Genomic DNA, 25,686 nt, shown 5'->3' with positions numbered 1-25,686 from the left:
ATGGTGCAGCCTCCATTAGGTTGGGTCCCTGAGTGACCACGTGGAGCAGAGGCCCCACCTCACTTGCCATGGACCAGGTGAGCAAGTAGCAAAGCCTGCCTGTGCTCAGTCATGGGGATTTCAGCACTAAGCTTCTTCCCCGGCATTACCAGCCTGCTCTCCAGCTCCTTCATGTGGGGTCACCTGGCCACCCCACTCTCACAGAGGCTCCATGTGCCCTTCCCAACACCTGACAGTCACTTTCTCCTAACGCCACCCATGCTGGGCTCATGGCAAACCACCGCTGCCCTCCTCCTGTCCATGAGAGAACCAGGAATCCAGCACCCTCTTCTGAAGGCAGAGGAGACGGAAATCCGGAATGTCCTCAAGCAAGTAGGTTGGTGCCAGGAGCACTGACATCTTAGTGTTTGGTAGAAGCAGACACCAGAGGGCCGAGCCTTCCCCGTCAACTTGGTGAGCCACCCACTCTCCTGGGGCCAAGTCAGTGGGCCCATCCCCGACCAAGCCCCAAGGATGGCCCATTGCTGACGTGTGAAGTAAGCCCAAAAGTAGACAGGGAACACCCATGTTCATTGCAGCATTATGCACAAGAGCCAAAAGGTGGAAGCAACCCCAGCGTCCATTGATAGATGAATGGATAAACAAAACGTGGCATAGACATACTATGGAATATTATTCACTGTAAGACAAAGGAAATTCTAGCATGTGCTACAATGTAGATGAACCTTGAGGACATTACACTAAGTGAGGTAAGCAGTCACAAAAAGACTGTATGACTCCACTTACATGACGTTCTTAGAGTAGTCAAACTCACAGAAACAGGAAGTAGAATGATGGCTGCCAGGGGGCCGAGGGTAGGGAGAGAAGGGGGAGTTAGTGTTTAGTGGGTGCAGAGTTTCAGTTTTTCAAGATGAAAAGAGTTCTGGTGGTAGATGGTGGTGATGGCTGCCCAAAAATGTGAACGTACTCAACGCCACTGAACTGCATACTTGAAAATGATTACGATGGTAAGTTTTATGTTATATGTATTTTACCGCAACTTTAAAAATAGAATAAAATATAACTTCAAAAAAAGCACATAGGGAAGGAGAAATACCAGAGAAACTCTTTCATGGGAATTAGCAGGGGGGGACAGGGACTAGACTAGGCCTGGAACCCATCAGTTTCCAAAGACAGCTTTCAAGTCACCTTCTAAGTAACAAAGCCAGGTTCCACCTCCATAGCTCATTTCTGTCTTGCTGCCAACTTCCTGGCACAAGACAAGCCTGGCTCTGCCCTAGGCTAGGGGCTGCCAGGCATCTGTCAGCTTCAATTCCAATACTCCTTCCCCCATCAGGCAGCACCTGGGCACCCCAAGTTCAACCTTCCAGTGGCAAAGGCAATGTCTTGGGGAGCATGCAGAACCCCAGGGGTCATGGCTGGATATGAAACTTCCCCCAGGTCACCCATTTTCCCTGGCTCTGCCCCTATCCCTCTGTCACCTCCCAAGTCCTCTACTCAGATCCACACAGCTCCCACCTGGCAGCAAGAGATGCCAGCCTTCTCCCACAGGAAGGCAGCCTCCTCCAAGAATCAAGCTCAGGACCAGACATGGCCCAGGGACTGACAGGAGACGGGGGGTTGGGGCTCACAGTAGTGGAAAGGAAAAAGAGATGTTTCAACTCGGCTCTCATAACAAGGGCGGCTGTAGACCACAGGTCAGAGAGGACAAGAGAGAAACAGGCAGCAGGGCCTCCAGGGCTGGCAGGACCTGCCCTGCCCCAGGTGTTCACACTGAACCACCTGTGTGCAGGCAGACTGGCGGGATGAGGCCAGAGCAGCAATGGCCAAAGTTAATTACCTCTGCTCCCAGGAGAGCTCCTGGAAACGTCACTTCCATGCCTGAGCACCTGAGCATGAGAGGAGAGAAGGGGCACAATTCCCACAAAAACTGAATGATGTCAGAGGCCACATCTCATACACAGGACCTGTGGGCAGGGAAGTGAGTACAACCCAGTCTCTCAGGAAAATAAAAACAAGATTCTAAACTGGGGGCAGAAAAGGGTTACAAGGTCTGGACGCTTCCCCTAGGAGGCATGAAAGGACACAGTCGTGTACTGTGCTTTCATATGCTCTGCAGCCTGGCTACCAGAATTCAAATTCCAGTTTTAGCTGTGTGACCTTGGGCAACTTGCTTAACCTCTCTGTGCCTTAGTGTCCTCCTTCATAAAATGAAGCTACTGATAATAAAACTATTTCATAGAGCTTTTGTGACAGTTAAATGAGTTAGTTCAAGTAGAGGCACTAAGAACAGTGCCTGCCATGTAGTAAACAAGGTTAGTTGCTGTTATTGTTAATTTCATTATTTTTATTATTATCTTAATTATTTCTCCCTACAATCCTGGCCCTGGGGAAGACAGGAGGAAGCCCATTTCGTCTGGAAGCAGCTGCATGTTGTGTGGGTAGCAGACAGGTGACCCAAGCACCAAAAGAGGCACAAGAGAATGCCCCCACACACACGGCAACTGTGCTCCCACTTTCCCTGCCTGCTCTTCCTGGGGCCCCTGTCCACTCTCAGCGCTAGATCTGAGCTCCTTCCTGACAGCCCGGGGCCCTTCAACACAGTTAGGCAAGCAATCCAGGCACAAGGTCTGCAGCAATATCCTCCACAGCTCTACACCAGAGAGGGCAGAGCACCCAGCCTCCGGGGAAACACAAAGGGAGGGAGGGAGGGAAGAAGGGAGGAGCATCACACGCACGTACAGGTCTCCCTGGGCCCCCGCAAATGCACAGGGCACAGCCATCAATACACAGAAGCTCACAAGTGCAGCCACGAGCCTTCCTTCCCACTGCACACACACACACACTCCTCAGCGTGGGTCATACAAGCTAACTCCCTATCATCTTTCCAGAAGGTACGAGCAGAAACAGTAGAACATTTGGTCAAGAGCTCATGCCCTGGAGTCAGACTGCCTGGGCTTGAATCCCCAGCTCTACCTCTTACCAGCTGTGTTACCTTGAGCAAGTCACTCAACCTCTCTGTGCCTCTGTTTCATCTTCAAAACGGAATAATAGCAACCAAACTCCCAGGGATTCTGTGAAAATGAAATGAGTAATTATATCTAAAGTGCACTTCAAAGAGTGACGGCACCATCTGAGAACTGACTGCCGTTACTATTCCTCGTAAGCTCAGCAAGTCAGATCTGATGACTGTCAGGCTCTCGCTGAGGCCCTAGTTCTCTTCCGGTTCTACATCTTACCCTGGACCAGTTCACCAGACACCTCTTTGTTGAGAACTCATCTGACAATTGATCCGCACCCGTAGAGGGCCCCAGGCAGAAATCCCAGGCTGTCTCTGTACCAAGTCTGGGCTTTGTCAGTGCCCTGCCCTGACCTCACCAACTGCTTCCCAGGTTTTCCTCTGTCTGCAGGCAACGCCCACATCTCTCATTCTTCCCGTTCAGAAATCAGAAATAGCTCCAGTCAACCATTCGTCACATAGAAACTGTGTTTTTTCTGGGGAGAGACACTGCCAAGATTTTTCCACTAGAAGATGTACAGTGTGTCTCTTTACTGGACATCCTAAGAATTCCTGTTTCTAAGGGCATCTGGAATCCAAAAAAACACCAGTCATAAAGCCCAAAGATTTAGGTTTAAGTCTTTGGGCAAGTCACTTAAACCCTCCAGGTCCCAGGGCTTGCTCCCCTTCAGAACCAGGGCAGCATCACCTGCTCCCGAGTGCAGAGGTAAGGAGATGATAAAACGATGAGGCAGTGTCTAGTGCAGTGCCCAGCACACAGAAAGTGCTCAATGTGGCTGGAATGTAAACTTTTTTATCTCCTTTCCCACTGCAGGCAAAATGTGAGAGGAGAGATCTGAACTAATAAGTACGGTGCTGGCTTGGCCAAGCAGCCGTTATCTTTAGCAAGATGATGAGCTCTGTCAGGTGGTTTTGAAAAAAAATCATGATGAAGCCTGGGCAGGTTTCATTGGCTGGGATTCAGAGCAGCCTTCCGTTCTGGGTGACAGGTTGCACCCTGGTCCCCTCCCTTCCCCCAGAATCTGGTTTACTTGGTCAAATCACCCACTGCCGCCAGAATGAGGCAGAAGGGAGCCAATTGTGTCCTCTGTCACACGTCACCAACCTGGTCAATGCCCACATAGTTTCTGGAGCAGCTGTCCATCATGCCCACCTGAGCAGATGACACATCTCCCCATGCAAGGGCTGAGAACACAGACCCTGTGTGCCTATTACAAGACATCATCACAAGACAAGAAAACCACACCCTGCGACTAACTAACTCATCCTTCTCACTGGTTTGAAGCCTAGTGGTCACCATAGCAACAGGCTCCCGCTCCAGCCTGCCAGGCGGGGCTGATGCAATTCTAAGGCAGTGAGCAGCTCCAACCCAGCTCACACCGCTCTGCTCCCACTCAGGGGCGGGCGAGAGGGGAGAACAGCTGAAGAGGGAGGAGATGGGCACAAACTCTACAGAAATCTCTGCTCTCCCTCAGTTCTGCTTCTAGGGATCTAAGGAAGGAAGAAGTGGATTCCCCTCCTGGGTCCCTAACAAATATAATGTCACTGCAGTGGCTGCCACTTGAGGAAGATTCATCTCCAAAGCCTTAGGGGATCTGGAGGGGCAGGGGACACCCTGTACCATGGGCCTCTCTACTATAATGTGGCCCCTTCCTCCTTCTGAGCCAGCACCCTACCAGCTAAGCACCCCAACTTCTCTCAGCTCACAGGCAGCCCTGCCCTGTAGAATTCAACAAGTTGTATAATGCAACTTTACAATTCTCTGCTCAATTGTGTTCTCTGCCTGAGCTGCACTAAAGCACCCATAAATTCGGAACTCCCTGCAAGCTAGAATGTCCCCGTGGTATCACAGAGCGCCATCCTCCCAGCTCTCCACCCTCCCAGCTCTCCATCTCCCACTCCGCAAGGGGCTCTGGCTGCCCTGGGGAGTCTTCTTCACTGGCTAGAGTCAATGTGAGACCACAGTCCTGCACCAAGGACATACCGGCCAAGAGCCACTCGACCTCTTAAAGCACACACGTCCCCCAACCAGAAGGAACAAGCCCTCGGAAAGGAGGGGGATCAAGCCACACAGACACACACACACACACAAAGGAAACAGGGACAGAAGCCACCTTAGGAAGAGAGCCTGGCTATGCTAATGGCCCTCTCTAGCCTCCTAGTGCCTACCCATTGATGCAGGCTCTCCCTCCCAACGCCGCTGTTCTGGTGAAGATGCCTCTAGTGCCAGGAGAGGTTAGGTAACTACCTGGTCCGCATCAAGGGCATCCACCCAATTCGGAGCTGGGCCTCAGCACAAACAGGACCTGCTCTGGGAGGAGATGTGCCGGCGTGCAGGTGAAGGGAGAGAAAGCACGTCTCCACGGCATCCTCCCCCACATGCCCTCAAGGGCGGGTCACACTGGGTCCTCCCAGTGGTCCCCCTGACAGATGCGGAAAGTGATTAACTCCAGGGGGGCCATTCGGGAGATGGCGCTCGGCTGTGGGATGTCCCATCAACGCTTCTTGTGGGAGTTTCCAGGACTGCTGAGAGCAGATGGGCAGAGACGGTAAACTGTTAGAGATGGAGGTGGCTCTCCAGATATATAGATCAATGCAGTAGACTCGAGAGTCCAGAAGTAAACACATCTACGTATGGTCGACTAATTTTTTTTTTTTTTTCATCACGCGGGCCTCTCACTGCTGTGGCCTCTCCCGCTGCAGAGCACAGGCTCCGGACGCGCAGGCCCAGCGGCCACGGCCCACGGGCCCAGCCGCTCCGAGGCACGCAGGACCCTCCCGGACCGGGGCACAAACTCGCGTCCCCTGCACTGGCAGGCAGACTCCCAACCACTGCGCCACCAGGGAAGCCCTGGTCGACTGATTTTTGACAAGGGCGCCAAGACCATGCAATAGTTTTTTCAACAAATAGTGCTGAGACAACTGGATATCCACCTACAAAAGAATGAAGTTGGGCCCTTACTTCACACCACATACAAAAATTAACTGAAGATGGATCGAAGATCTGTAAAACTCTTAGAGGAAAACAGGGATAAAGCTCATGACCTTGGATTTGGCTAAGGATTCTGAGATATGACATCAAAAGCACAAACAGCAAAAGAAAACATAGATAAACTAGATGTCATCAAAATTAAAAACTTCTGTGCTTCAAAGGACACCATCAAGAAAGTGAAAAGAGGGGCTTCCCCGGTGGCACAGTGGTTAAGAATCCGCCTGCCAACACAGGGGACACGGGTTTGAGTCCTGGTCCGGGAAGATCCCACATGCCGTGGAGCAACTAAGCCTGTGCACCACAACTACTGAGCCTGCGCTCTAGAGCCCCGAGCCACCGCTACTGAGCCAGCGAGCCACAACTACTGAAGCCCACACGCCTAGAGCCTGTGCTCCGCAACAAGGGAAGCCACCACAATGAGAAGCCCACGCACCGCAACGAAGAGGAACCCCCACTCGCCACAACTAGAGAAAGTCCGCGCGCAGCAACGAAGACCCAACGCAGCCAAAAATAAATAAAATAAATAAATAAAGTTATAAAAAAAAAAAGAAAAGACAACCCATAGAATGGGGGAAATCTGCACATCATATATCTGATAAGGGACTTGTAGCTAGAGTATATAAAGAAATCTTACAACTCAACAATAAAATGACACATGACCCAACTTAACCAAAAAATAGACAAAGGATCTGAATGGACTTTTCTCCAAGGAAGGTAAACACGGCTTCCCTTCATTCGATTGACAGATATCTGATGTGCACCTACTATGTGCCAGGCACTGTGCCAGGCAATAGGGACAAAACTTGGAGGCACAGCAGATTCAGCCTCGGCCCTCAGGAGACTTACACCCAGTGGAGAGATAGTACACATTTACCACGTGCCTGGTACATGTAGTAACACACTCAAGCCCCACAGTGAAGTAGGTACTCTGAGAGCCCCCAATTTATGGATGAGAAAATTTAGGCACAGAGAGGTTAGGTAACTAGCTCAAGATCACACAGCTAGTAAATGGTGTGGCTGAGATTCATACCCAGGGTAGTTTTCTCCAGGGTCCATGTTCTCAACAACGACATGCTATTGAGTATTATTAGAAGTGTTTCATTCTATTGGGAGTGAGAGACGGCTGCTTGAGGGAGGTGACATGAACTGGGTTTGAAGGTCTTCATCAGGCAAGCAAATGGGGAAGAAGTTTGAGTTTGGGAAACACTCGGGTGGGGGAGGGCCGGCAGTACTAAAGTAGAAGGTTCAAGTGCAAGGTGAGGGGTGGGGAGAGTGATGCGGCTGGAGAAGCCAGCGGCCTGCCACACAGGCCCAGGGGCTATGCTGGGCAGCGGGACCCCTCCCTCCCACAGGGCAATTGGGGGCCACGGAAGGGTTTTCAGCAGGAGGGGGACCTGATCTGATTTTAGTTTGGGGACATCCTAAGGTGGCTGGGAGGCGGTTCCAAGGGAAGGCAGGTGGTCTGGCTGACCAGCTGTGGAGGGCTGGGGAGAAACGATGACTCGGGTGCGTGTGGTAGACAGCAGTGCACTGGGAACGTCCCACACCATCCTCCACCTCACTGCATCCACGTCTATAACAAGAATACGGGGTGACGGGTAGGGGGGCATCTGCTGGCTATCAAGGGACAGAAGGAAAAGTGCTCATTGGGGGGCATTACATGCCTATGCACAGATGACCCCCAGACTGGACTCCAACGTGATCCTCATTGAAAACAACGGGAGTCCTGTGGGGACCCGAATGAAGACACCCAACCCAGAGCCCACACCAGAGGGAAGGCGAATATTCCACACCCACCCCACCAGACCACACCAGAGGGAAGGTGAGTATTCTAAGGAGCACACACTTTGTGGGGGGCGGGGGGGTGGGGTGGGCAGGCCTCTGGCTGCAGTGGGCTTGTGAGTGGAGCAGTGCCAAAAAATGAACCTTTGCTGAGAGGGAACCTGGGGCCAGGTGGCCGCTCCTTCCACATGGGGTCACAGTGAGAAAGTAAACCTCTTTTCATGTTAAAAAAAGAAAAAAAAGAAAGAAAGAAAAGGGATTTCCCTGACCGTCCAGAGGTTGAGATTCCGCGCTTCCACTGCAGGGGGCATGGGTTCGATCCCTGGTCAGGGAACTAAGATCCCACATGTCACATGGCGCAGGAAACAAAACAAAACAAAACAAAACCCCCGCCCCGAAAACCCAAGCTGTCTCTGGAGTATCAGGCTGGAAACCAGGTAGAAGGCGAAGCCAGATGCTGTACTGAAAGCTTTATGAACATTATCTCATTCAATCCTATTAACAAGCATGTGGTGAGTTCTATTATTGCCCCCATTTTGCAGATGAGTAAGAGGAGGCACAGGAAGGTCAAATAACAATAATAATGGAGCTGAGATCTGAACGCAGGCAGCCTGAGCGCAGAACCAGCTCTTTTTTTTTTTTTTCTTTTTTTGGCCATGCTGCCGGGGATGCAGGATCTTACTTCCCCGCCCCTGCACCCCTGCAGTGGAAGCACAGAGTCTTAACCACTGGACTGCCAGGGAAGTCCTAGAACCAGCTCTTCTAGCCACCTCCAGTTTCCTTTTAACTGGGTGTTTTGACCTCTTCCTAGTATAGCCACTGTGCCCAGAGATATTAACAAAGAATTAGACAGATTTCAGCCCTGAGGCACAGGTGGGCTCAGTAGCACCCCAACTGAGCCCAACACACAGCTACTGAGTGGCTAAGCTTGGAATCCAGACAGTCTGATTCCAGACACTACCCTCTCTCTTGCTACCTGACTAAATCAGGAACGCTACATCGCACACATTTCTAACATGCCCCAGGGTCTGGTCCCTCAGGTCACAGCCCATGAGATGCAGCCACTACAAGGGCAAGGCCAGAGCTAGAACGTGCCCAGCAGGAGCAGGGAGAAGACAACAGCCAAGACAGATGGAAGGACAAGAACCAGCAGGCACCGTGGTCTGGTGCCAAGGGGTGTGTGCAGGCAGACAGACCTGTGGGGAGCAGCAAGGCCATGCCTGCCTGCTGGGCACGGAACCACAGGGCCACCACGCCGGACACATGAGGGAGAGCAGCCAGCCACTGCAGGTTGACCCGTTAGTGGATCACGCAGTCAGTTTGGCAGGTCACCTTTGAAATGGATTGAAAAGCAGCAACTCACATACTAAGGGAGGATAGTTTTATGAAGCTAATTCAGATACACACACACACACACACACACACACACACACACACACACACACACACACACACACACACAAGGTGTGTGAGCTGTGTTGCAGTATAAAATGAAATCCCTACTAAGGATTTTGTCCAAAAATGTAGGAGTACCATTGTTACCACTAAATAAGCTGTAGTTTATTCCTATAATAGAATTCTATGCCGCTTTGACAATGAATAATCTAGAACTATAGGCAAAAACAAAGACAAATCCCAAAAAACATAATTCTAAGCAGAAAAAGGCAAGTCACAGAAAAATACTTCTACTATTAGTCTATTTATATAAATTGCGGGCAAAACTACATTTATATTATTTAGGGACACATACCTATGTAATAAACCTCTAAAGAAAAGGAGGGAATGATTAACACAAAATTCAGGACGGCGAGGGGGGCAGTGAGGTTGATAGGTTGAATTGTGTTCCCCCCAAAATTTGTTGGAGTCTTAACCCCCAGCACCTCAGAATGTGACTTTTTTGGAAACATGGTCTTTATAGAGCTAATCAAGGCGGAGATCGGGTGATGCATCTATAGATCAACCAAGGAGCGCGAAAGCTTGCGAGCAATCCACCAGAAGCCAGGAGAGAGGCGTGGCCCTCAGAGCCTCTGAGGAACCCACTCTGCTGACACCTTGATTTCAGACTTCTGGTCTCCAGAACTGTGAGACGATCAACCACTGCGGTTTAAGTGCCCCTACTCTGAGGTGCTTTGTATTAGCAAATAAATACAGTGGGGCACACAGCAGTTTCTCAGGACTGGCAGCGGTCTCTTGAAGTTTAATGGAGGGCAAATGGATGTCTGTCTTATAAGTCTTTATGAAACCAAACCCAGACATTGTATATGCTCTTTCGTATATATGATACATTTCCTATATAAAATAGAAATAAAAACCAGGTAGGGGTAGTCCAACCATTACATTTTGCAGTGGAAGGCACAGAGGACCTGCCTAAGGTCACCAGGGAGTAGCTGAGCTAGGGGAAGATCCCCGGTCTCCTGCCTCCCAGTTCAGTAAAGGCCACCATCACAGCCATGGCCCAGAGGTACCCAGAAAAGGCTGAATTCAGTTCAGACTACAGGGAACCTGGAACTCACAGTCCCCTGGGAGTGAGCAGGGACCCTTCACTCTTTCATGCCTTGATCTATCCATGGTAGTCTGGTGAAGCCAATGGTCCCTTTTCCTAAGAATGTTTTGAAATGCATTAAATACATAGGATTGTAAAGGAAATCAATTATATTAAAATGCTATTCTAGCCATGGGGACTCTAGTGAGTCCAAGAGAATGAACTGATCAGTGCCTGTATACAGTAAGCAATCAGTAACATCAGTGGTGGTTATTACTGTTAACATTAGGAGCTGCTTCCACGTCCTTGGGCCTGGGTCAGTGATACTGAGAAGAGAGACCCAGGGATCCACAGCCCAGAGCCTGGGCACCACTGCAGGGCCTGGACTCAGCTGAGGGATGAGGGACGCTGCTAGGTCCTCCGAGCACCCCCTACGCGGCTGGCTAAAAGTAACGACGGCATCCACTCTCCTCTGAACGCCACTGAGGTACATTTCACCGCAGGGAGGCTCATTAAATGACTTGCTTGATGCCCTATGAACATTAAGCAGGGGCTCTGGGATTCAAATCCAGGCTTTTGCAATTCTGCAATTTCTTGTTCCTTTACCCATATGTCCTTTGGAGATGAGAGGCTCCCCAGCAGAAGTGAGAACGTGTAAGACTCATTCTGTCGGGGGTACCTGGTGAGTGTTTATCAATAATAACAATTATCCCTTACTCTGGTGTTAAATGATGAACACACACCGTCACCATTCATCATCTTAGTTGATTTTTACAAACCCCAGGACATACACAGGGCAGGTATTTCCAACCCTCCCTTTGCAAATGGGGAAAGATGCAGAGAGAATGATTATACCTGGAGTGCACCCCTCCAGGTCCATTCTCCCTGCCCCTCCACCCTGTTTTCTGCCCCAGCAGGAGATCACAGGAAGGGAGGGGTGCGAGGGAAGCTGGAATATTTCTCCCCGCAGCTCCTCCCTGTGGGCCACCCAGGCTGTGTCGTAGCTCCTGCCAGGAAGCCGCCCCCATGGCCTCTGTGTCTCCAGGTATGGGAACCAGACCCTCCCCTCACCCTGCCCACACTTTGGTCGTAGTCTTGTTACAAGCTCTCCCCAAACCCCCCAAGCTGGGTGTGTCATCTGTTTCCTGCTGGACCCTGACAGATGAGGCATTTAAGTTGGGGACTCTGGTTGGGGACTCTGGTCTCCTGACGAATGAACCAGGGCCTCTCTGAACCTGCCAACAAGCATCTACTGAATAGTCCCTTGGGGACATGTGGGGAAGGGACAGGGAGAAAAGGAAGATGGCAGAGACACGGAAGGAGGTAGGAGCAGAGGCAACAGGCCAAGCTCTTAGTCTCAGATTTCTCTTTGAATTAATTGGAGTTAACCTTCAGAATATGGGGAAAGACCACAACACTGAGAAGCTGGGCCTGGGGGAGGCCTGTGGTGGGAAAAGAGGTGGCAAGACTTGGAATCTGGGCTTGGGGCCAGCAGAGCCTTTAGTGCTACCTACAAAGTGTTCGGGAAACCCATCTCTGGTCATAAGCTGAGACAGGACGGGGCAGCCCCTTCCAACAACGGGCACTTCTGCACTGCTACTCATGGCGTGGGTGGGGGTGAGGACAGGTGGGCACGTGAAGCCCCTGAGAGAAGGGAGCTGCGGGCACCTGATCCTCACCTTGTCTCAAAGAGCCAGCCAGGACTCTAGAGAAGGCGAGATGGTGCCTACTGGTTTCCAGACCCTGTTTCCAACTCATCCCCTTTGGCACAAGCAGCCAGGGGTGGTGCTGGGACATGGGGCCATTTGAGTTTTCTATCGTGCTCTGGCCTGTAGCCTGTGCCGAGAGCGCACAGTGGGGCTGCAAGACCAGACCCCAGGCCACAGACAAGAGCAAGGAGGAAGACTCACATCAGGGGGTGGGTCAGTGGCACATGGATTTCCTTCCTTCTACTTTTAGGTATTTTTCTAGTCCTTAATAACTATATGCATTCATTTTACAAAAGGAAAAACATTGTATCCTGGAAAACCGTGAAGGATCTCAAGAAGAGGACATCACACGGTGGCACAGTTATCTGTGAATTAATAAGATTGAAAAGGACCTGGATTAGGGTTTGCAGGGCCTCAGGGATGAGCTGGAGACTTTCACCTGGTGACAGGCTGGCACATGGCCAGTACCTCTGTGACCTTCAGGGGTGGTGGGCAGGAAGAGATAAACCAGAGTGTGAGCTCCTCAGGCCTGGCTGAACCCTCTCTCCATGCAAGGATCTCGGCGGGGGAACCCGGGAAGTCACACCTCCCTCTGGGAACGTGCTGTGTTATCACCTGCTTTGTGAAACCATCCCTGTAGGTTTCCATGTCCTTGACCTTAAAGAAACTTTACATCTTTAACTGTGGCAGTTGGTAGGCAAGATGCAGCAATACGTCCTTTTAACACCAAGAACACAGGGGCCAGATTGCTTGGGTTCGTATCCAGCTCATCACTTACTAGCTATGTGTCCTTGAGCAACTTATTTACCTAACCTGTGCCTCTGCGTTCGCATCTGTAAAGTGGAGATAAGCATCTTCTTCATAGGATTATTGTGAAGGGTAAGGGGATTAATATACAGAAAGTGCTTGGAACAGCGTGGGACACAGCCAGTGCTAGGTAAGTGACAGCTATTATTATTGGCACTTGTCCATTAATCACTCATTTTTGTGTCAATTTTATAAAAACAATCTCAATATTTCTGTGACTGCTCCACAGAAATGTCTCATCAGCTTGGCCTCCAGGGGTCAGAGGGTGGCACAGAGGAGAGAAGAGAGTAATGAAACGAGCAAGGAACATTTAGATGGGGCCCTTGCTAAGTGTTACATACGATACACACCATTTAATCCAGCAACAGGGACACCATATATAATGCAAGACGCCCAGTACAATTTGAACTTTGGACGAGTAATAAGTTTTTGGTATAAGTATATCCCAAATATCGCATAGGATATACTTATGCTTAAACAAGGATTCATTGTTTAACTAAACCTCAAATTTAACCGGGCATCCTGTATTTTTATTTGCTAAAAAATCTGGCCACCCTATTTGGTGGGGTTGGTAAGCTTCTTCCTATTTTACAGGTGAGGAAAATGAAGCTCAAAGAGGTGAATCCCAGCAAGTATTCAAAGGCTCTGGTTCCCCCTCAGCAGCAGGCGCTTCCCTCCAGCTGCTCTGCTCTCAGAAGGGGGGCAGGCCTATAGCCAGAGACACAGCCCTCGATCACCTGCCCACAGCCCCCAGGCGGGAGCCTGAATGCAGGAAGAGATACTTCTTTTTCCCAGAGAGGGGGGGCTACTGCTCCCCAAAACCAGTGCACGGGGAGGCTTCCTGCAGGGGAGGGAGGTTGGGAGGCAACAGGGAGGAGGTCCTGTGAGGGCTGCAGTCAGCCAGGGCAGCACCCGCAGCTCTTCCGGGAGCTGCCCCCTGCCTGGGGCTGAAATCTGGAGGCAAAAAAATCACAGGAGAAAACTCAGGAAGCACCAAAGGAAACTTCTCCGGAAGTCCTGAAATATTTCCACAGCTAGGAGAGAAAAGTTTAAAGTGAAAGCAGCTATGGGCTGGCCTCTCAGAGCCCAGGGTATGACCACAGCATCCTGGTAGCCCCGGCCCAGGTCACAGGGCCCCCTCCCCAGAGTTCCCGCAGATGGCCTGGCCTCCCGGGCTCCACAGAATGTCCTACATGCTCCACTCTGCTCTCCAGATTCCAAGCTGGGGCTTCGCTTGAGTCACTCTCAGCTCTATTTTTACTCGAAGGTGCCAAGAAACAACAAATGTTCAAAGCAGGACAATTAAGTCGCCTGATTCCACGCCTCTCCAGGGCCAGGGACCATGGCTGGCCTTTGCCGGGAGCAGGGACAGGGAAGGGAGTCCAAGAACCTCTGGAGGGCTTCTCTCCAGACCCAGGAGTCTAGAGCCCATTCCCCAGTCTGTAACTTCCCAGGAAGGCGACATTCAGCTTCCTTCTCACCTGGCCAAGAAAGGCCAAAGCACATTCCTCCAGGCAAAGTAATGGCTTGTGCAAAAAGCAACAAACTCTGGCTGGGGATGGTGTGTCTGGGGAACAGCGAAGGATTCAGTGCAGCTGCAGGGTGGGGAGTGTGGTTAAGAGAGCCAGGAGGTGAGGCTGGAGATGGTGTCTGAAAAGGCTCCCGTGCTGTGCTAGGAGTTTAGATTTGTTCCTCTAGGAAGGAGGGAGGCGGGAAGGTGCTAGACTAGTGAGGGAAGGAATCAGATCCTCCAGGAGGGCTTGAGGACCCCAGGGCCTTCCTACTGAATGGGCATCACCTGGGGGCTTGTTAGAAACGCCAAACAGGAGACCCTGCCCCAGACCTGCTGGACCAGAATCTGCATCCTCACAAGATGCCCCAGCTGATTCGTATGTCTAGGTGAGGCCGAGTTACGGCTGCGGTGGAGAGAGGGTCACTGGTTTGACCTCTCCAATAGCCTTTTCTGACTGCCCTTCTGCCTTCCTCATGCTCAGCTCTACTGTCTCCTTGCATCCTCCCTGCTCCGTGATTCTCTTAGGTGGCCCTAAGTGCTAGAACGCAGCCCCCTAGCACATCCTTCTCTTCATACCCCCTCACCAACCACAAAGCATTTCCAAGCTCCCACGTGCTCGGGGCAAAGGGAGATAGATGCACGCAGTGGTTAAGAGTCAGGGTGTTCAGAAGAGCTTTGCAAACACACAGATGCTGGGCCCAACCTCAGGTTCTCATGCCGAGGGCCCCTGCACTTGAGCACCTCTGGCGAGAAGCACAACCTCCGGCATCACACAGACCTGGGTTTAGAGCCCAGCTCAGCTTTTCCTAGGCTGTGTGACCTTAGGAAAACTGTTTACCCTCTCTGGGATCATAAACAAAAATAAAGTCTCCTCATCCTTAGAAGTGGATAAAAATAGTTGAGCCCTCTGCAGCGGGGGCTGAAGATTAAACGGGACATTGTTTGTCAAGTGCTTAAGGACAGTGTCTGGCCCCCTATAAACGGCAGCCTTTGTTATTCTTCTTTGTGCCTCTAAGGAGTGTAGAGTCTGGCTGAGAAGAAATGACAACAGGGCACAAAGCCTACATAGGTAAACACTACAAAACAATAAATAAGAAAGAACTCAATGTTGTGGCCCAGCAAGAAGTGCTGGGTTCTGAACTGGGGTGCTCACCAAGGCCAGTGCTATAATCACGCAGGGCTTCCTGGAGGTGGTGGTAGCTTGAGCTGAGGCTTGAGCACAGAGGTTGGCTTGGAACGGTGAGGGTCTCACTGGCTAGAGCAGGGGGCACGTGCTGGGATGCTGGCAGATCTTAATGGATGGGTAGTGCGAGGTGTGCCCCAGCGTGGGGGATCTTGAAGGCAGTTTGGATTGGATGTGGAAAGAAAATGCCTCACTGAAGGTTTCTGGGCAAAGGAGAGGCGGATGGAAGCAGGTTTAGTGTAGTCACAGGCAACTGGATGGGGAGTGGTGTCTCAGGTCAGGGAGGGGGCCTGAGGATGCTCAGGTGTCCGCAGCAAGGGCCTGGCTGTGGTGGCAGCCACCGTTGGTCCCCAGGCAAGAAATAGCTCTTCATCCAATTTGCATCCCATCCTTCCTTTCCAGGGAGCAGGAGACAGAACAACGTCCTACTTCGGGTGTCTAAAGTTTCTGCACCCAAAGACGGCACACGATGCCCCACTGACCCATCCAGGTCAGGAGCCGCCACAGGGTCTGCAAAATGTCTGCAGACCAAATGCAAAGGAAAAGGGCCCTTCCACATGGCTGGGTGGCACACCAGCTGGTCTCTCATTAACCCTCTCAATGATGCACTAGAAAATTAACAACTAAGGCTTTCTGCTCCATTAACACCGAAGTTGGCCCTTGGCGGGGTGGGGTGGGGGTGGGGGGCATGGGGTGTGGGGGGTGGGGGGGTGGAGCGGGACAGGTTTTGTCTAGACAGAGGAACTCATAAAGGCCAGATGCCTGGGCTTCTGCCACTCAGGAAGGGGGTGGGCAGAGGAAACCTGGTATGTCTCCCATGGTGGGTGCCTCCCATGGAGAAGTCCCCAGCAGAGACCAATCACAATGGCCGCTCCCTCTTCTCATCCTTAAGATGAGGTTAACAACCTTTCACAGCTTTACTCTGAGAATTAAATGAGATTGCGAACATGAGAACACTAGCTCAGGTGTGGTACCCACTAGGTGTCCCATCAATTGCTTTGTTATTTTTATTTTTACTGGGAAACAGAAGGGTCTGACTTGGTTCAGGGTCCACAGTCAGTCCCCTAGGAGAGGGTATAAAGGACCCTGGAGCCCTGCTACCCAAATCGTGGTCCCTAGACCGTCAACAGTAGCATTGGCATCACCTGGGAGCTTGCTAGAATACAGAACCTCAGGCCTCAGTCCAGTCCTACTGAATGAGAATCTGCATCTTAACAAGATCCCCAGGCCATTAAAATGCACAGTAGAGTTTGAGACTCTGCTCTAGTGTATTTGGTCCTAGGAAAAAACCATCTTCTCCCCTCTCCTCTCCCATCTCAGGAAATACGGGGCCCAGGACTCCGGGTGGACAGAAGTAGAGGATGCTGATGCCGCAGGGCCCTTTGATTAGCACCTGCTTGCTTGCCATGCTGCATTAAAGCACACGAGAGCACATGTTGAGAAAATTACTCCCTTCTTGATGCCTTTCAATCTTTCCCACTACTGTTTGGTAGTAGATGTCTTTAACATCGATTCTGTTTCTTTCCCTTAAACAGAGACGTAGGAGGCTCAGACCTAGAGCTTTCCAAGGGCAACAGTGTGTAACTAGAATTAATAACACTGTTGAGTGTTTAGTGCATTTATTTGTAAGGAAACTTTTTATTTATTGCAAGAGATACAGATCTTCCATTCGTTTCCTTTCTAAGTAACTGATATTTAAAACAATGAGTCAAATTGAAGAAAAACAGTTAGGTCCATAATAACGGAAGGGTGTGAATCTGGCAAAAATCACAACACGGATATAAATCACGGCAGTTTGGTAAATTACTATTCCTTACAGTTCATCAGAGCCCGCTGAGATCAGCTCATCCACTTTTTTCATATTACAGGTCATGAAATCATTGTAGTAGGTCATGACCAGCACTTCTTGGGTTTGTTTTTAATGGAGTGGAATGGAATGGAATAGAATAGAAGAGCATAAAATTATGAGAACATTGCAAATGTGATAAAACAGTAAGTACTATCCCACAAACTTCTGTTTCAGTTTGTGTGTGTCCTGGCTTACAATGTAAAATGTCTGTATTCTGTATGGGCTGTGGTCCAAAGAGTTAGCAAGCCACTCATGTAGTCCACTCTCCCTTTGGTAGATGCCCCTGGCCTCTGCTAACTTAATTCCAATGGGAAGGAGTTGACTCCTTTGGCCAGACCACCCATGAGCATGTGTCGACGTCCCACCACAGCTCTCTGGCTCCTCTCTCATGACAGAACTGACAATAGTAGCCCCCGCCACAAGTTATTAAACGGATGCTTCCCAGCCCCGCTGAGGTGAGGAAAGACTCAGGCACCTGCACAGAAAGAAGTGTGGAGGTGCACTAGCATGAAGACATGTCATTTTTGGAGGGACAGGATCCCCATCACCAGGATCTGCTCTCCTGGCCCTCTGAACCCTCCCAGGCTTGGGCAGCTCTGTTTCATTGGTCTTCCCTGAAAGATGTCTCTTCCCTTGAAGAGCAGCGATGGAGAGGGGGAAGGAGGCTGGGGGAAGGGCAGGAAGAACAGGAGAAAGCTCTGGGTGGGGGAGGGGATAGAGTTCAGCACAGGGTGGCACCTGAAGGATGGACTTGTCAAGGCTGAGCCTCTGGCCGGCTGCATCCTGGACCCACAGGGAGGGCAGGAGCACGCCGCCAGGGCAGCAGGAGGAAGAAGACTGGGGCAGCAGGTTCAAGGTCGGGGGAGGAAGGGGTCCGGAGCGCGTAAGGCCCCAGCGCCAGCTGAAATTTCACACTAGCCCCCCTACAAACGGACGAGTGAGCCAAGGGGAAGGTTCATGGGTCTCTACACCCTACCAAGCAGGAATTCCTAAAAATGCCCGCAGACTCAGAGAAGGAAGTAAGCTGCCAGTGACATCTTGAGCAGCAAAGGGAAAGGACAAGAATGGAGTTGTGGGACCCTTTCCCCTCCCCCACGTCCCCACTTTTACCTTCCTGCTTCGCTTGTCAGCTCAAGGCAGTCTTTCACCCCCTTTATCATACCCCAAAAACTCTCCACACGCAAACCCTTTGTGCGACAAGCCCTCCTATCTTGTTTTAGCCTTTCTGGCTCCAGCCAAAGAGGGGTCTGCTAAGGAGGAAGGCCCCAGGCACAGGCTTCCTCCAGAGGCCTGAACTCTCGGCGGGGGACTCTGGGTCTGCACTGGAGCCGCCCCATCATTAGCATGCTTTGTGTGGGTGAGTTCAAATGCAGAAGCTGGTTCTGTAGCCCAACTGGCCCTGGGCCTCAGCAAAGGACCTTGGTGCGCAGTGGCCTGATTTATGGCCGAGAGCTCTCTTTATTTTCCTTTGGAAACTATGGGGGTGAATTTTAAAAGGCCTGAGATCAGAGCCAGCGTACCAGCTCTGCCAAGTCCTCTCTTCCTCTAGTCCCCACTTACTTGTCCCTTGCCCTGCTCTGCTCTGGAAACTGGGCCTTCGCTGTACCCCATCCCTACCCCCAGAGTCTATTTTCTCTACTTCCTCTTTATCTTGGGGTTAACAAACAGTGCCTCTTGCCAATAATCCAGGGACGAGGTAACTCTGGGATATGGGTTCCAAGTACCCATGGGAGAGCTCCTTGGGAATCATCCTTAGGAAGAGGCAGCCCAGCTGGTGGGCACTTACAGGGAACCCAGAGGCTGAGAGCTGCCCGAATACCACGGGGGCAGCCAAGACAATCTCCACAGTTGTCATTCTAGCTAGAGAGGTGAACGGATCAATCAATCTCCACGAAATACCAGCTCCCATGAAAGGCGAGGGAGTGTGGGAGGAAGCGTGGTTTCGAGTCAGGCCAACCCTGTGCTCCATTCCTGGCTTGTACTCTAGCGCAAGGACCTTGAATTAATTACTTAACTTCCCTGAGTCCCAGTTTCCTCCCTATAAAATAGAGATAATTCCTTCCTACCTCATAAGGTAGGGGCTGTTGAAGATTAGTGATAACACACGGGCACTGCCCGGGACTGTGCTGACACACAGTAGGTCCTCATCGATGTTGGCTAAGATCATTATTGCTGTGGGCAGCTGAGTGGGCTCTATACAGAGTTGGAGCCATCTGAGATCCTATGCAGCTCAAACTGGGAGACCTTCGGCAATAAGTTAACCTCTCAGGGCTTCAGATTCCTCATCCATAGACCAGGGGGATGATAAAAGGTACCTCGGTGGGTTGTTAGGATAAGGTAAGGAAGTACCTACCACAGCATCTGGCGCATAGTACGACTGGTTAAACTTTATGTTTTCTGCCATTCTTCCTCGACCAAATGGAAAAATCGAATTTCCTTGAACTTGGTTGGACTAACGGGCTTTCTTTTCCTTGGGTCCAGTGGTTGTGAGAGCCCCAAGGATGAGGTTTCAAAGGTTTCTCCTTTGCAGAGCTCAGACACATTTCCCTAAAAGGTCCCCATTGCACAACTCCAGGGGTACCATCTCATAGAGCACACAGCCACCCAGACCCCAAACCTCTCAGAAAGGGATCTTTCTCATAAAGCCGTACCTTCAAGGGAGAAACTCACTCAAAAAGATGGACTATATGCTTAGGCCCAGGGCAACCTGCACCTGAATAGTGACCACAAGTGAGGAAACCAATTGCCGTTGTCCGTGGTAGCTATCCCCCAGCTAGGGAAATAACTAGGCTTAATTGTATAACATCTTCAGTCTCCATAATCTTGATCCATTAAACCCTTGCTGTTGGCCAGGAGGCAATGCCCAGGAGGAAGGGGTTAGCCCAACACACTAATAGGATCAGCCCTTCAATCCCATGAAGGTAATTATGGCCACATCCTTCCCCAACAGCCCTGAGTAAACCCACAGATCCCTAGCCAATTTGGGGCTTTTCTAGGTAGTACCAGCTCCACTGACACCACAGGAAGGCCAAGAGCTATGCTGCCTGGAGTGACGAGGACTCTGAGCTCCATCGACATTGGCCCACCTGAGTCCTCCCAGCTGCCCAACTCCTGGAGACGTTGCTCACCTTTGACAAAATGCCTGACCACGATCTGCTACGTCTATCTGTGGTCTAGAGGGACACGGAAGCCTCAGAGGTGAAGGTGGAGGAAAGAGGGGAAGGGCACCTGACCAATTAGTTCACCACAGAGCCCGCCCTGTCTCCCGAAGACCACACTGACCCTGTCAGTTTCTATATGGCCAGTAAATCCACATTCGTCTTTCGTCCCGCAGTATGGTAGGGAAGGAAGGGCAGGAAGAGAAGACAGAAATAAAGCACAGGGGGGCAGAAAACGGAGTGAGAGGCCCAAATGAGGTCTGAACCTGGGGGAAGAGAACTGGCTGTCCCATCTGCAGTGGGTCACGGTTGCAGCCGGCCCCACCTCAAAGGGCTCTTTGCCAAATGCCTTGGGCAGGGAGTAGGCTTGGGCATCTATCCCCAACCCTCTTATGGGGGTGCATCCTCTAGTTTGCCTGTTGCCCTGATTTCCTTCTTCTTCCCCATTTACAGGATCAGGTTCTCCCCAAGCTTCAGAGACAAGCAGAACGCTCCCACTGCCAATCAGGGCCATCCATGGCTCCATCAGACCATATCTTGCCCAAAGGAATGCAAGCTAGGGCAGACCAAGGCCACAAGTCAAAACAATCAGCCTCTCCTATCCAGCCCCGGAGACAGGTAAGCCTGCAGGCCTCTCTCCCTGGTACTCAGTGGAAAGCGCCAAGCCCCTGCAGGTAGAATGTGGTGGGAACTCCAAGCCCCATGGATTCCCCTCAGCCTACCAGAGCCAGGGGCCCGGCTGAGGCAGACGTCGTGGAGATGACGTGCAGGTGTCCTGAAGCTGCCTACCTCCTGGTTTGGCCCAAAGGGCTCCAGCTGAGCCAAACAGCTGCAGCACCAACACTGGTGTGGGGAAGGCTTCCAATCACATAATCACAAGCCCTAGCAATGCGTGGGACTCCCTTGGGGGGTCTACAATTACCAGATCCACACAGCCAGAAACTTGTGAATGGACCAGCTAATGCGTTTCTGGGGTTTGCTGGTGGAGTAAGGAGTTAAAGGAACCAAGAACCCAGAAGTTTTCTCTTCCCTCTCATACTCACACACACAACTGGAAATTACTGTGGGCTGATTATAGCACAAGGCACTGGGCTAGGCACCAGCTGAGAACCTGGTCCAACATTCTTGCCCCTGCCTGTCCCCTCACACACTTCCCAGCCCCTTCCAAACTCCTCTGCAAGCCTTTCGTGGATCCCTGTTCAGTGACAAAGGCTGTGAGGAGCTGGACAGTTGATCAGTTCAATAGCACTCCTCATCTTCAAAGCACTTGAGAAACATTAACCGGTTAATCCCCGTGGCACCCACGGGAGACATCGTAGCCTCACTTTACAGAGAAGTGTGAGTAAGGAAGGTACCAGAATCGCCCCTGGACCCAGAGAACAGCCCAGGTCGTCCATCCTACCGGCTCTCCCCGCTTCTTCTACCCACCTAGCTATTTCTTCACCAATGTTCCTGTCATTCCTTCCTTTTCCCAAAGAACGATAACAGCAGCGATCACAACAGCAACAAAAAAATCACATTTCTCTGAGTAGGAGACTTAATTCTTCTGCCAGGCCCACCTCTGGGACTCCAGCAGCCACGTCAAATATGGGCTGGTGTTGACAAGCAGGCATACGTGACGGAGGCTTTGTCACAGGACAAGAAAGCATCCATTGGCAGGTGTTCACTGGCACCTCAGAGTGGTCTGATGCCACCTGGGTAGGAGAGTTGCCCTGATCAAATCCACACCGACTGTCAGGCCAGTGGCCTGGTCCTTGGTGCAGCTAATATAGGAATAAGGTGGGAAACGGAGGCAGGTTCCTGATCATCTGGAGATGGGTTTGTATCCCCACAGCCCCAGATGCTTTCCTGGCCATGGGACAGGGCACTGAGTCTGTAAGGGGCATAAAAATATCACCAGAGATTTCCCTTGGCAATGTCGCTTGGGGTCACAGAAGTGAGCTCCAAAGGCAGGTTCTAATAACTACAGATGATCATGTTCTGTCTTCTATGAGGCCCAAATATCTAGAGGTTTTGCTTGGCTCCACAGTCGGCATGTTTGAGGCCAGAGCTAAATTGCCTGGGACAAAAAAGAGGCTGGAATGGCCAAGGAAGAGACCTTAAATGTAGCCCTCAGTTCTCTTTTACACAGATCCTGAAAGATTTCGTCTCTACTCGGAGGAACAGAGAAAGTTTCAGAGCACCTCCCATTTTTGTTATTCCACAGAACTTAGTATGATCCAACCTGATCCCGTGCTACAGAAGAAAACCAAGAGAAAGTGGTGTCTAGTGGAAACAGTGGTGAGAGAAAGACAGAGAGAAGATAAGATGAAGAACACAGGCAGAAAAGACATGCAGAGAGAAACACACCAGCTCCAGGGAAAGAATCTAGGCAAGGCACTGAGGGGGCAAAGCTGACACTATTACATTCATGTAGGAAAATGAATGGTCCAGAGACAGGAGGTGGGGTGGCTGGAACTCTCATCTGCCACACTAGTTTACCGGGGGCAAAGGCCGTGCTCCAATCAGTCCCAGGTCACACGGGCAGCTGGGAGCCAGCCCATCTCCTTGAGTCAGACAGATCTCCATCACTACAGACCTTCAGGACTTCTACTGTAGGGGGAAGAGGGGGTCTGAGGTTCACCCCTTGTCAAGTGACCATGAGCCTGCAGCGGAAGTGTGCACAGATGCTAAAGCCAGAAAGATTGAACCGACAACTCCAAAGGTAAGACGTGTGAGGGGAGGGTCTGGCTGTCAGCCTGGCATCTTAGGTGTAGAGAATCACCAGCCTCAGTGAAATTAGACAGAGCCTCAGCCACCCCTGCCCTGGCTCCAGGGCCAGCCCTCAGTTCCTCCAAGACACACAGAGGCAAGTTAGGCTCAGTCATTCAGACCACTTACCCCGCTGGACCATTTTGGGGAGAACTCTGACAGAGGTCCCCCATTCCATGACATTCCAAGACCTTGAATAAGTTCAGGCATATCTAGGTGACACTCAGGGTCTTCCTCGCCAGCCTAGGGTATGATCTAAATCCGAGCCTTGTCACTTACCAGTCATGTGACCTTGGGTAGTGATTTTAGCCTATTCAGCCTCTCTTCCTGTAAAAGGGAGATAAGACTACCTATCTTGCAGAGTTGTGAGGTATGGAGAGCCCGGATGGAGTGCCTAGCGCAGTGCCGGCATATGGTAGGTCCTCAGGAGACGCTACTATCACTGTCACCTGGAGCAGCGCTTAGAAGGAGCCTCCATCACTGGGTCATTCACATCCCTAAGAAGTACACGGGCTACCCTGTGCCCTGGGTACATCCCCTTTACAATTCCTGATGGACTTGGCTTTTGTGGGGACTTGCCACCCTGTGAACCTTGTGAGCAGAGAGCTTCCTGAGAGGCAGAGGAACTTCCTCTGGGAGGCACAGAAACCATGCTGCCAGGCAAATGACAGCTTGGGTATTTGTTTTAATTTAGGCTCTTGTCAAGAGGAAAATTTATGGCTAACAGCCCAAACATGACTGCACAGCACCTCCCCAGGAAGCCTCATTCTACGGCTCTCCAATCAGCTGTTTGGAAGAAGGAGGCAAGGACTCCTCCTCACATGGCTGCCAAGTTGGTGTGCCCCCTCCCCTCCATCCAGGCTGCCCCAGGAGCCCAGAGGCTAGGGCAGCAGCATAAGGGTAGACAGCTCAGATGCCAGCCTGCCTGAGTCAGGGCTGATAAACAGGCACCCCTCAAAGAAGGCCTCAGTCTAATTCCCTTTTCCAATCCCACCTTCCTCCAGTCGGAAATTTTCAAAGCACCCTCAGGCAATTTTGCTCCTTTGCTCCAGGTTGTGTTTGTGTGTGGGGTTAGGTGTTGGGGTGGGTTGGGGGTGGTAGGAAAACTTGGAAATGATCAGATGATCAGGTGGGGGAGTCTTCTTTAAGGCAATGAAGAGAAAGCCAGAGACAGGTTTCCATAGGATTCTACGCTCTGGGAAATAGGGAAAGCAGTACTGGGTTTTGCAAAGAGTCAGAAATATTCAGGAACATAAGCTGCATGTGAATATGAGGCATTGTTATGACTGTTATTTGCAAGAGCACAGCTAAGAGAAGGTCACTAATCCTTCCTTCGGGTCAGGAGCTGATCTGCAGCAGGGCTCTGAACAGATGTGTGCCCCATTCAGGCAAACACACGTGCACACACACCACACAGCAACCGTGGGCCCTGACCTTCACCCAACGATGCTGGCCTCTGCAGGGGAAGGAGCAGATGGAGTGGCTGGGCTTGGCGGGGGACCGACACCCAGGGGATCCAGCTTTGTCCCTTTGATGTTGAAAAACCAAAGCAGAATGAACCATCACAAGGAGAGCTGGGGCGGGGGGGGAGGCGGAGGAAAGGAAAGGGAAAAGGATGGGGATGGGGTGGGGAGGAGGAAAGGAAAGGAAAAAGGATGAAGGGAGAAGAGGGAGAAGAAAAAGGTATGGGGAATGGTGGGGACCCAAGGGGATACAGAGGTCAGAGGTTGGGTACTGAGTACTGAGGAGCCTCCAGGGCAAGCCTTTGGGGTTCAAGGCATCACCTTGTCCACTCCGCCCACCGTAAGACTGTTACCAAGGAATTCGAGCCAGGTTGACCCTTAAAAATGTCCTTGTCCCATGGCATCCAGGGTCCAGAACCAGAACCTGGCTCCACCTATCTCCCCCAACCCCTGCCCCTGCCTCAGGACTCTGGGCTAGGAGACCTAGCAAGAGAGAGTGGGAGGGTCCCACTGAACCGATCAGGGAGGGTGAAATCCACTTACTATCTTCTTCAGGGGTTATCAGGACCCTCTTCCTGTACCACTGAAAGCTAGGGGAAGGTGTCTCAAGGGAGGGGTGGGAGAAATGCAGTGCTTTAGCCACCTAAGCGAGTCGGAGTCGGAGTCGGGGTCGGGGTCGGGGTCCGGGCGCTGAAGGCTGGGCGCAAGCCCCCGGAAGGTACGAGTGGTCAGTTACACATCCCCAGCGGCAGTGCAAGGGCAATCACGTGATCGCGGCAGATTTGGGAGCGAGGGGGTGGAGACGCCGCCGAGGTTAGTGTTTTTCTTTTTTGAGGGGTGTGGAAGGAGGGGAGAGGGGGAGGGAGGGGGAAAGTGCGGGTGATGCTGAGCCCGGCAGGAAGTACTGCTGAGCTGGGGGTTTTCAGGTCCTGAATCCAAATGGCCCCCACAGAGATGTGCACCTACAGTCTCCCTTAC

General features: G+C 51.4%; 1 protein-coding gene across 3 annotated transcripts in view; it reads right to left on the bottom strand.

The window, feature by feature from the left end:
• ABR (ABR activator of RhoGEF and GTPase) overlaps nucleotides 1-25,686 on the bottom strand; it is a 178,512-nt gene that overhangs the window by 106,810 nt on the left and 46,016 nt on the right. The gene's annotated exons all lie outside the window — the stretch shown is intronic.

The sequence above is a fragment of the Delphinus delphis genome, chromosome 19 (genome assembly GCF_949987515.2).
Source record: "Delphinus delphis chromosome 19, mDelDel1.2, whole genome shotgun sequence".
NCBI classification, from domain to species: Eukaryota; Metazoa; Chordata; class Mammalia; order Artiodactyla; family Delphinidae; genus Delphinus; species Delphinus delphis.
This window is presented reverse-complemented; position numbering and strand designations above follow the sequence as displayed.